Here is a 12,403-nt window from a genome sequence, read left to right on the forward strand (position 1 = left end):
AAAATTCTAATATAGGTGCCTTACACAAAACCTGTGTTGTGCTTTAGGGAATAGAGCAGTTACAGCATTAATTAGTCCTTTTTGTCTATCACTCATCACTGTCCAAGGTGTTGTGTTCACTATGTGGAGATCTTCTTTTAAAGTCTGTAGAAACCACTTCCATGTTGGTGTGTCCTCGACTTCAACTCAGCCATAGCAATAGGGAAAATACAGTTGTTTGGATCAATACCTACAGCAGTCAACAATTGTCCACCATATTTTGTTTTCAGATGGCAACCATCAACACAGATGACAGGTCTACATCCAGCTGAAAAGCCTCTTTTACAAGCATCTAATGACATGTAACACTAGTAGAATCTGTCCTCTTTGAGTTTCATAAACATGCTCCTGCCAGGGTTAGAGCTTCTGATCTCTTGTGCAAAGTCCCACATCATTGAGTATTGTTTGACCTCATCTCCATGAATTTGTTTTATTGCTATTCTTCTAGCTCTTGCTAGCTTGCTCCTTGAAGGTTCCATGTTGTAGTCCTTTTGCACCAACCTTGCAAAATTCATCAATGTCATCTTTTCATCTGCCCTAAAGTTCTCCAAATACTTGCCTGCTAAGTATCTTGATGTGAATGCATTAACCTCCCACTGTTTACTGCAGGTGTGATCTCCCACATAGGTTTTCACCACAAAACTTGTGGTTCTGCTGTCAGGTGCTGCAAATAGATACCATGGACAGTCATCGGAGCAGTGTGCCCTAATTCTTTGTCTATCATTCTCTGCATATTTTATTTGTACCCTATTTTGCACAGTGTACTCTTGGATTGCCCTTCTAAGATCAGCTGCCGTAGGGAATTTCATACCCAATTTGAAAGCTGGAGCTTTCAATTCCTCTGGCTTGAAGGACCTAAGCTTCACTTTCTTCTTTTTCTTTTTCTTCCCTTTCTCTATAACAATTTCATGTTCTGATTCATTTCCCTCATTCTCTGAAGCTGGCAGTTCTAGCTCGTCAGTGTCATAGTCACTATCCCTTTCATATTGTGTTGCTTTCTTCTTTGCTCTAACATCCTTACTAAAGTAATCCACTCACTCCTCAAACAGACTATCATCATCATTATCGAAGTCGTTATCTGAGTCAGCCCAACCTGCATAAGTACAATCACTGTCACTATCATCACTATCACTGTCATTGTTTTCCTCCACTTGTTCCTTATTTCTCCCTTTTACCGTCTGTCCAATTATCACTTCACGAACTGACATATTAAGTTTCCCTTTCTGTGTCTTGCTCTCCATCCTAGGACTGCATCTAACATAGCTATGTGCACCTCTATCTTGTGGCTTCCCAGGACTCATGACAGCAGGCATTGGAGGTGATCCAACTATGCATATGTCATCCATAGCAATCTCATTGTAAATGTCACCATGATCCATGTACAGCTTGAAATGTTTAAACTTTGGCACAACAACAGTCATACTAAGGCAGTCTGCATCTCTATCAATAATTCTCAGCCCATTATCCAAATTCATGCCAGGAAGTAACCAGAAACACTGCACTTTACTTGGATCATAACCAAGTTGCTGCACAAAATCTGTTATCCAGAGTGGCGACCAGGTTTCAACCTCACAATGATCAAAATAATCTGTCTTGCAATCCATATATTTCTTGCTTGCTCCAAAGCCGACGAAGAAACCCCCATGGTTAATCTCTACTGAGAAGATCTCCTGTTCGGGTCCTATTAAGGGAAAACAGAGCATCTTCATCACTAAATTGTGCAATCACCAAATTAATGAACACATTACGACTGAATCGGCACAATATGTAACACATACAGATTTGGACAGGGGGGATATATCTCAATCACCAAATTAATAAACAAATTTGGACTGAACCGGCGCAATATGCATGCCTTAATGCCCAAATCGCACTATTCGATTGAAATTTCTAAGCCAAAGTTGGGGCAGGAGGGATTAGGGTTAGGGTTCTTACCGTAATCGAGAGGAGGGTCGTTGGGCAGCCGCTGCGATGGCGCCATCGGACCCGAGCCGTCGTATGAGGACGCCGTTCCAGATCAGGTTCTACACCTCTTCTCGTCGGCCATCAAGCACGCACGTCGCCGGTCGCCTCCATGTCGCCGCCTCTCGAGAGCTTTGTGCGTGGAAGAGAGCCGCGGGGTGTGAGAATGAGATGAAACACGTTCCAAGGGCTTTGCTGCAAATGTATGCTGTGCCGGTTACTGGGTGGGTCCCATGGGTCCAGGTGGCAACGGTCTGCCAGTCAACGCAACTGCAGCGAGTTTGGGACCTGGGTTGTACGCCTTGAAAACATTTGGGACCCAATTCTATACTTTTGAAGTTTTAGGACTAGATTGACACACCTCGCATAGTTGTAGGACTTATGATGACAATATTAATGTAGATTGTCACAAAATTTCAAGTCAAAATTCGAAACACAGCTCCTAAAACAAAAATGACAAATTCAACACTGAAGGATACATAACATAAGTTGGGCTTTAGATTTGGCCCATTACCACACTGTTGTCAATTTTGTCATTTTTGTATCTTAAAAATATTTCAAATTTTGATACGAAATTTCTTGATGACATTTATTGATGTTACGTCAATGTGCTCAATTTTTTCAGATTTAAAAAAATATATTGTATGGCATCCGGTGCACCGGTAGCACCACAAGTGTTGGTGCACCGGATATGTTCCCGAACCCCATGGCCGCTAACCTTTGCCACCAGAGACCTTGTCCTCCCGTGAGCATCAGAGGGATGGAGATTATGGCAGCAATCACTTTGCACCGCCTTAACGACTTGAAACCCTAGAAGGCGTTTTGGGGTTCCCTATCCCAAACACCTGATAACTTGTGCATTATTTTTTTGACAGAAAGACTGTAAGGGAACCCCCTGCAGTATAATTGGTGCAACAAATCCAAATTGCAAGTACCATGCCTTGAACCTGGATGGGTGGGAAGGCATCAGCCCCTTCCCACCACTAGGCTATGCCTTAGTCTGCAGAGACCTTGTGCATTATCATGTGTTACCTCCTTCATATTTACAGTGATTTAGTAAGTTTTTTCCTGAAGGAACCCGGGGGGGGGGGGGGGGGAGTTAATTCTTGAGATTATAGGATGTTGTAACAAGCAAGGTTTGCCACTACGAAATGTATGGGCAATATAGGCTTTTCACAAATTATACGGTAGTCAGACGACCTCGTGACTGGTACGGCTTAAAGGCAGCGCTAACGTTAAAGTAATAATAGTGTTCAAACAAAAACTTTAAAGTAATAATTAGAGCTGCAGATCCGGGTTTTTTTTCCAATACTTTTACAAAATAATGTGAACAAAATTTCTTGAGAATGCCAACAATGTTTCAAAATAGTAAAAAAAGATCGAATATTCTTTTCTTAAATGTGAACAATTTTTAAAAAAGTGAATTTAAAATTCACACTGAACATTTTCTTAGTATATGGTGAATTTTTTCAAATACAAAACTGAGCTTTCTTGAAAATATATGTTGATTTTTTTCTTGAAATGCACGCTGAATAAAATTTGTACACACAATGAACACTTTTTATACACAGTGAACATTTTCCCAATGTACAGTGAACTATTTTTAACATGAATATTTTTTGGAAAATGAACAAATTGGAATTTCGAACTTTTATTGGAATTTGGAATTCTGAACTTTTTTTGAAACAATAATACATTTGAAAAACATGAACAATTTTTGAATATGTGAAGAAAAATTGGAATTTCAATCTTTTTTTGAATTTCTAATTTATGGAAAACAAAAAGGAAACAAAATAAGGTAAAAAGAAAAGAAATGAAAATGAAGAAATAAGCAGAAAGAAAAACGAAAAATAAAAACATGAAGAAAAAAAAGGAAAAAAGCTTAGGGAACCTTTTAAAAGGTTCCCAAAACTGGTTGCTCGCTCAAAGTGGGCCGACTCGTATTGTGCCGGTCATTCGATTCGCTTCAACGGAGCCGCGACGGTTTGACACCCACGGGCGGCAAATAGGGTTCGCCATTCGGGAAGTACAATCATATAGATGGCGCCACGCACAGGACGCTGCCCAACTGGGCCCGCCCATTATTGCACGCGAAAATAGGGAAAATATATCAAAAATGAAATGGCAGTGCGAGGGATCGAACCCTGTAACTCTCACTACCGACCGCTCGTCGCTAGGTACACAAGCTGATAAGCTTCAATTTCTAACTACAAAAACGCAACCTACTAGATCTATCCTTTACTGACCAGCTTACTGTAGCAAAACAGACTTTTTCCACTATTTCTTTCTCCTTTTGCTGATAGTTTTTTGTTTCTTTTCCATTTCCATTTTTATTTTTTTATTTTTCAAAAAATGCTCGTCTTTTAAAAACTTATCTAATTTTTTTAAAAAGTTGCTTTTCAAATTTTGTTTATAAATTAAAATATTTGCATTCTAAAAGCTTGTACAAACATTGAAATGACCGCAATTGTAAAAAAATGTACAAACATTGAAATATAATTATTAATAAAATACAAGGCTTCATGTCATAGCATGTTGTTTTCCGACATCCTTGAAATGACCCCAATTTTTTCAAGTCGCTTGTATGACCAAGTTAAGGCACCATGCCAAGTTGTTTTGGTTTTCAACAAATTTTGTATTTTCTTGAGTTTTCCCGGTAAAAAATGGTTGATAAATGGCCGGACGTGTCGCAACTTGCATATGGTGTAGGAAATCATTCAAACCCGGTGTGGATGACTACCATGGGCACGCCTACCTGCGTGCTTACCAAAGTTGGGGCCAGTCCTGAGATTTCCAAAAAAATATCATGTTCAACGGAGATTGTTCGGATAGGCCAGAATTTTTTTGGTTTTAATGTTGCTAAATGGATTAAAGAAAGAATAGTATAAACCAAAATTTTGATTTCTACCGAATGCCCACCTTGACTTTTTAGTATTCCAAACAATTTTAAGAATACATTTTTTAAATTTTGAACAAATTTCAAAAAGCATAATAATGTTCGAAAGAGAAAATTGAAATATGAAAAAACAAAGTATGTCAAGCTACTCCCTGTACAGCGGGAGCTCCTAGGCAGCACTCACATGCCACCTTTCATAGGTCGGCCCAACTACACGAGCGATCAGCTGTCACTTGTCAAGACCATACGCCTGATCGCTTCTTTCTAGTTCGACCAAAAAAACCTTCTTCATGGTTGACCTGGACGACAAGTTGAGCATGGACATATTTGACCTTTGACCATTGAATTTAAAAAGGATCATCTTTTTTGGAGAAGTTCATGTATTTCAAAAAATATTCGCGGATTTGCAAAATGTTCACAAAATGAAAAACACCATGAATTGAGAAAAAAATCATGGATTATGGAGACAAAAGTTTAAGGATTTGAAAAAGTTCATCAATTTTGAAAAGAGTCCATACATTTTAAAACAAAGTTCATCTACTTTAAAAAATGCATTCATTTTGAAAGAAGTTCATCAATTTTGAAAAAAATCATCCATTTTGAAAATACGTTCATCAATATTTTTTATGCATTTGATAAAAAGTTCTCGATTTTGAAAAAGTTCACCAAGTTTGAAAACATGTTCGCAAATTTTAATAAAAGTTCATTCATTTCGGAAAAAAACAAAATCAATTTTTTTGCACATTGCAAGAGAAAAAGGAAAATGAAAAATGAAGAAAAAAATAAAGGAAAACGAAAAATAAAAATGGAAAAGGGAAATAAATCCGGAACAAACCGCTTGAAAACACGTGAAAAAAGAGCAAGAAAAAGGAAAGAAGAAAATAAGAAAAATAAAAGAGCATAGAATAAAAGAATAAGAAAGACACTTGTATTCATTTTAACTGATGTTGGCAAGTTGGTTATGGCGACTCATTGTGAACCATAAGTTGTTGGCTCGAATCTTGGCACTCTCAGAAATTTTTGCGATTTAAATTCAGAGGAAAAAAAGATGGATGGGATGCATTGTCTTGTGAGCGCAGCAAGAGTACGGCATATACGTATACACCGAAGTGATTCTGAAAAGATTCTGAAAAAAGTATACAACGAAATATGACTATCATTGCCCTTTATTATGAAGAGGTATGTGTTAATCTAAACTGTCCTTGTGTTTAGAGTGGTCTACCGAAGCAGAAGTGCCGTATGAGATGTTTCCATCTCCATTGTTGGAGCCAAGGTGGTAATCCACGGAAAGATAACACTTTTTTTTTGAGGTCCACGGAAAGATAACACTTACATAGTACGGAAGCTACTTTTCTGGATATGTTAGCACACACAGCCTCCTTTTTATCTCTCTCTATATATATCACGGCTATGGCGGGCGAGGTCTTCTCTGACGTCGTTCTCTCTCTCCCTCTCTACATTTTACTACTTCCAGTCGTCCATAGCTTTGGCCCTACTTTTTCCTAGCCCCGGTCTAGCCGAAAATCCATTGGGGGGGGGGGGGGGGGCGCGCTGCCCCCCAGTCACTTTCAGTGATGCACCGTGGAGCCAACGGCCATGCCAACCGTAATCTTGGTGCAGGTTCTGAACAAATTCATGTCCGTATCGTTGCAGGGGAAGGTCACACTCATGTCCCATTCATACCATGGCGTCCGAGACTCGGGGCTCGGCGGAAACAAGCGAGATCTTTAACACCCAAGATTTTCTCGGTTTTTGTTGATTACCATGGGAAATGTGGTGCCTTTAATTCCGCATGTTTTATATATAAAAAGCATACAATTAGTTTGCCAAAAAGAAAAAAAGGTAAAAAACTGTTTGAATTAACTAATTTCAGTTTAATTTGTATGATTTTGTATTCTGAACCTCAATACCAAATGTATCGCACGCTCTTATAACTTCTACTCAATTTAGTTTGTGAGTTTGCCCTTTACCATGTTTTTTGTTTCAGGAGCACGATGAAGCCGAGCCTACAATACTGGTTGCGCTGAGAGGTGTGCCTATGCTTCCTCTCAGTGCTGGCTTGTGTAGGAGTGTCCGTCTACCTCCTGTGGCGATACCAGGGTACGGGACCCCACCGCGGGAGTGAGGCAGCTCAGCCAGGTGCTGAGGGCGGCGAGAGGAGCCCTGGGGTGGTGTACGATGGTGAGGCGTGGCGGCCGTACCTCCAGAACATCCACCCCTGCTGGTTGTTGGTGTACAGAGTCGCGAGTTTACTGTTCTTCACGACGTTCACGGTGATCATCGTCAAATCATGCGGCCACACCATCTTTTATTACTACACGGAGTAAGTGTCTTTTTTACCCCTTCTTCAAAGAAACATGGTCTACTTAATTAATTGGTGCTGCTTATTTCATAGTTGGATGATCCTCCAAAGAAACTAAAAATATGGTAAAATGCATCTGTAGATGGTAGTTTCTTCTACTTGCCTATTGTCAAACTTGCAGCGTGTGTAGCGCTGCACAATACAGCGTGGCGCTGCCGAGTGCATCTGCTACACGGGTTTGTTTTTTGAATTGCGGGTAGCGCGTATCGAACAAACTCGCAGCCGCTTGACATGTTTTTTCCCCCTATGGCGCTTGCTAAAAAAACAGGTGCCGGTTCGGAAGAAAAAACAGCTACAATTTCTTTGATCAATATGATTTTTTTAGAATTAAAAAATTCGTGAATTAAAAAAATCATGTATACAAAAAATATTCATAATTTTGAAAAAATGTTCATAAATTGTAAAAACGTTTAGGAATTAAAAAAATATTTTTAAAAATGTTCATGCGTATTGTAAATGTTTTAAAAAATGTTCCCATATTTAAGAAAACAAAAAAGGTGAAAAAATAAAAGAAATAAGTCTACACTGGGCCAGCACATATAGAACCTGGGTACTCGTATGGCCAGGCGGAATAGAATTCCCCAGGAATATGGCATTTCCTAAACGGCGTCCTTTGCGCCCGATACAGTTGTTTGTGCAACCGGGCGCACACCCCCCGATCCACACTGGGCCGGCCTGTCCTACTCATTTTTTCCCTCCTTCTCTATATCCTTAAAAAAATGTTCGTGCATATTGTAAATGTTTTAAAAAATGTTCCCATATTTAAGAAAACACAAAAAAGTGGAAAAATAAAAGAAATAAGTCTACACTGGGCTAGCACATATAGAACCTGGGTACTCGTATGGCCGGGCGGAATAGAATTCCTCAGGAATATGGCATTTCCTAAACGGCGCCCTCTATGCCCGATACAGTTGTTTGTGCAATCGGGCCCACACCCCCCGATCCACACTGGGCCGGCCCGTCCTACTCATTTTTTCCCTCCTTCTCTATATCCTTCAAAAAAAGGCGCGCCAGGAAGATTCGAACCCTAAACCCCACGGCCTCTGTACGAGCGCAATAACGACCCTGGACAACGTCCTTTCGTGTTTAAGAGCCACTTTTATAGTTCTTCAAATAAAGAACGTGAATCTGTCTTTTTTTTTCTTTTTGGCCTGTTTTCTTTTCTGTTTTTCCTTCTTTTTTCTATTTTCAATTTCGTGAACCTTTTCTCGGATTTGCGAACTTTTCTCGAGTTCGCAAACATTTTTGTGTGAACCTTTTTGAATACGTGAACTTTTTCAAAATTGATGAACTTTTTTCAAATCAATTAACTTTTTTCCAAAATCGATGAACACTTTTTTCCCATTTTGATGAACTTTTTTCATGATTTGTGAATATTTTTTCAAAAAATTGAAGTTTTTTTGAATTCGTGAACCCCTTTTTGAAAATCCATGAACTCTTTCAAAAATTGATGAACTTCTTTCAAATCGATGAACTTTTTTCCAAAATTGATGAACATTTTTTCCCATTTTGATGAACTTTTTTCATGATTGGTGAATATTTTTTCAAAAAGTTTCAACTTTTTTCGAATTCATGAACCCCTTTTTGAAAATCCATGAACTCTTTTTCAAATTGAATGAACTTTTGTAAAAATTACTGAACTTTTTTTCAAAATTGATGAACAATTTTTCAAATTTGGTGAACTTTTTTAAAAATTTGATGAACTTTTTTCAAATTTGTGAACTTTTCTCAAAAAATGATGAACTTATTCAAGTTCATGATTGTTTTAAAATAATTCAGAAAAGTAAGTGCATTAAATAGCGCAGCCGCATATCCTTGTAGCGTTGACACTTTGCTCTTCCACTATGGTCGAGTAGTTCTACTGGTTACTAGATCAGTGATGGCGCGCGTTGCTGCGCCCGTCTATTTTGATGGCAAATATTAGAGATTGAACTTAGTATGTGGATACATTTATTTTGAAGTTAAATTGACTTTAAGTGGAATATACATTTGTTGTTAATCCATCTATTTTGTTTATTAAAGTGATTTTCTTGTTAATACACCATTGCTAGTTTTATAGTCATCAAATAATGGACGTTGTCCATCGCGGTCTGCATTGATCGCATCCCTTGGACAATGGCAAAATTCTGCTCCACTTTCCCTTGAAGTGATTATTATAATTTGGAAAATAGGTTATTATGGTGGAGTAAAGGAGAGTTCTAAACTCCTTATCGTTAAGGATGGCAATTTTACCCATGGGTATGGGTACCCGCGGATACCGTACCCGCATGGGTAGGGTATGGGCACAATTTTATACCCATGGGTAGTACCCATACCCTACCCGTTAAGTCATGGGTAGGGTATGGGTATAGCCTTTTACCCATGGATATACCCATACCCTACCCATTTATACTAACATGTGAGTTTTACCCGTGATTCACAAGTATACCTATGTTAAAATTGTGTCGTGAGCTTATGAATCTATGTTAAAGTTGTCACCAATTGTCAATTTGAATTGAGATAATTATCATGTACTCATCTAACAGTTATTGAGTTGAGATCAATATTTTTTTGTCAATGTGTTATCGATGAATGTAAAATTGCGAATAACTTGTGTATTATTTGATCTACCAGTTGGGTACCCAATGGGTATGGCTACCCATCGGGTATGGGTACGGGTAAAGGTTCATACCCATGGGTACGGGTATGGGTAGAATTTTGTACCCATTGATTACACGGGTATGGGTATGGTATTGCTCTACCCGCCCCATACCCTACCCATTGCCATCCTTACTTATCGTGCTCTCACAAAACAACAATAATAATATATCCTCTTCCTATTTGATTCGACATTACTATAAATCGATTACTCCATTAGCCTATCTACATATATTTAATTTGTGATGTTATTTTCCTATTCTGCCTCCTTTTGGTGGATTGGCCATGGTGGCAGTGTATCAAAGGGAATGACATTAGGCTATTAGAAGAACAGACATGGTATAATCATGCACAAATAGTAGTAAAGATTTAGTTACATAGATAGCCATCATCCACATGGAACAGCGGAAAATTATTGTGCTACTGTAGCAGTAGTTGTCTTTTAGCAGTTGATAAGTATATGAAATATGAATTTCACATACTTTTAAGAAGTGTACATATCAAATAATAAATATGTACTTTCTGTGTGCAGCTTGTATAACAAGGGGCAAATACGTAAGAACATCCATTTGAAAAAAGGATGGGCAACACAATGCAAGCTTAGATAATCATGGTATAGCTTGTTGTCTTAGGACACGGATTATGAATATCGTAGATGGTCCAGTACATATGTATGCATAGATGGAATTCTAAATATATAAGGATAGCTTCCTTGAACTTCAGGTCTACTTTAGCCATCAATTTGTTTACATATATTTTTTGAACATTGTAGGACTGGAATGACTCAAGGGGCCTGCAAAAGCAGAGTGAGCATTACATATATACTAACAGTTAATAAAAAGATGAACAATTAAAGAAATGATTATTCTGTTTTACAAATAGGTAAATATGCTAGTAATGCCAATTACTTAAATTAAATAAAAGAGACAGCCATACCAGTGAGATTATAATTGTTGCATGTAGGTAGTTTGCCTTCTCTTGAGAAGTGGCCATGTGCTGTTGTAAAATAAATTAGTCTTATTCATACATTAAATCTCAACCAATGGGCAAAGAAAACTTCCATGTCCCTAGGTTCACCATCAATCAGGTTCTCCCTCAAAGAATGAGACTTCCTCAGAATACGAAATGACATTGACGAATCAAGCATCAAACCAGTATAGCAGAATGTATCACAATGCATATATTACATCATGATAAACTTGTTAGCTCAATCAGATCTATCTAAATATCTCTTGACAATTTGTGACATGTTAGTATTATAGCAGCACGACAACTTTTTACAGAAAAGCTACCTCTAAACAGCAAAATGTTCTAAGTCTAAAATAACTTTAGGCAGGAAAACAAGCAACTGGTTTATGTTGAAGTTCAGTTAGCATTTGGATGAAACACATGACGAAATAGACTATGTTGGATTATATTTGCATGAAGAGATGGGGTGTGTCAGTCCTGCGAGTGAACTAATTACCTGATCAGCAGCCATGGCAAATTGTGCATTGAAGAACTCACCAAGAAAAATATGAGAACCAGCCTCCATGATCAGTCTGAATCAAATAGTTGACCAGATCCAGGATTGACAAACCCCTGTACAAACTGAGTTTGGAAAGACATTAGCAGAAAAGAATTGCTAAGTGGAAGAGGGAATCGTAGGGGAAAGAGAAAAATAAAGATAGTGGGCAATACAACCGTGAACCATAGCTACTACAGTCAGAGAAGGACGGGAAGTTACATATTCAGGCGCATGAAGTCAAGCAGCTGCAGGCCAGGAAAATAACAATGTATATCTCCACTAAACGATGCAGGTGAACGGCAACACACATCAGTTGTCGTTAACACTTCCAAGAACTGATGATTCATCGCCTCTTTCAACCCGGCAGATGAGATTCAGTTGTCTGCTTCACCGAACAGCCATAGGGCTGCTTCGCTATTGGGGAACGTAGTAATTTCAAAAATTTTCCTATGCACAAGCAAGATCATGGTGATGCATAGCAACGAGAGGGGAGAGTGTTGTCCACGTACCCTCGTAGATCGACAGCGGAAGCGTTATCACAACGCGGTTGATGTAGTCGTACGTCTTCACGATCCGACCGATCAAGTACCGAACGCACGGCACCTCCGAGTTCTACACACGTTCAGCTCGATGACGTCCCTCGAACTCCGATCCAGCCGAGTGTTGAGGGAGAGTTTCGTCAGCACGACGACGTGGTGACGATGATGATGTTCCACCAACGCAGGGCTTCGCCTAAGCTCCGCAACGGTATTATCGAGGTGTAATTTGGTGGAGGGGGGCACCGCACACGGCTAAGAGATCACAAGGATCAATTGTTGTGTCTCTGGGGTGCCCCTGCCCCCGTATATAAAGGAGCAAGGGGGAGGCAGCCGGCCAAGGGGAGAGGCGCGCCATAGGGGGGAGTCCTATTCCCACCGGGAGTAGGACTCCTCCTTTCCTTGTGGGAGTAGGAGAAGGGAAGGGGGAAGGAGAAACAAGGAAGGGGGCGCCCCCCTTCCCT

The 12,403-nt window shown here is 39.3% G+C and overlaps 1 long non-coding RNA gene across 1 annotated transcript; it reads right to left on the minus strand.

Moving 5' to 3' along the window:
• Nucleotides 1-10,521: 10,521 nt before the first annotated feature.
• On the minus strand, nucleotides 10,522-11,936 carry LOC123100254 (uncharacterized). The gene is made up of 3 exons (XR_006448378.1): nucleotides 11,362-11,936; nucleotides 10,833-10,892; nucleotides 10,522-10,689 (listed from the first exon to the last, which is right to left on the minus strand). It is a non-coding gene; the product is annotated as an uncharacterized lncRNA (long non-coding RNA).
• Between the last annotated feature and the right edge of the window lie 467 nt (nucleotides 11,937-12,403).

The sequence above is a fragment of the Triticum aestivum genome, chromosome 4D (genome assembly GCF_018294505.1).
Source record: "Triticum aestivum cultivar Chinese Spring chromosome 4D, IWGSC CS RefSeq v2.1, whole genome shotgun sequence".
Taxonomy (NCBI): Eukaryota; Viridiplantae; Streptophyta; class Magnoliopsida; order Poales; family Poaceae; genus Triticum; species Triticum aestivum.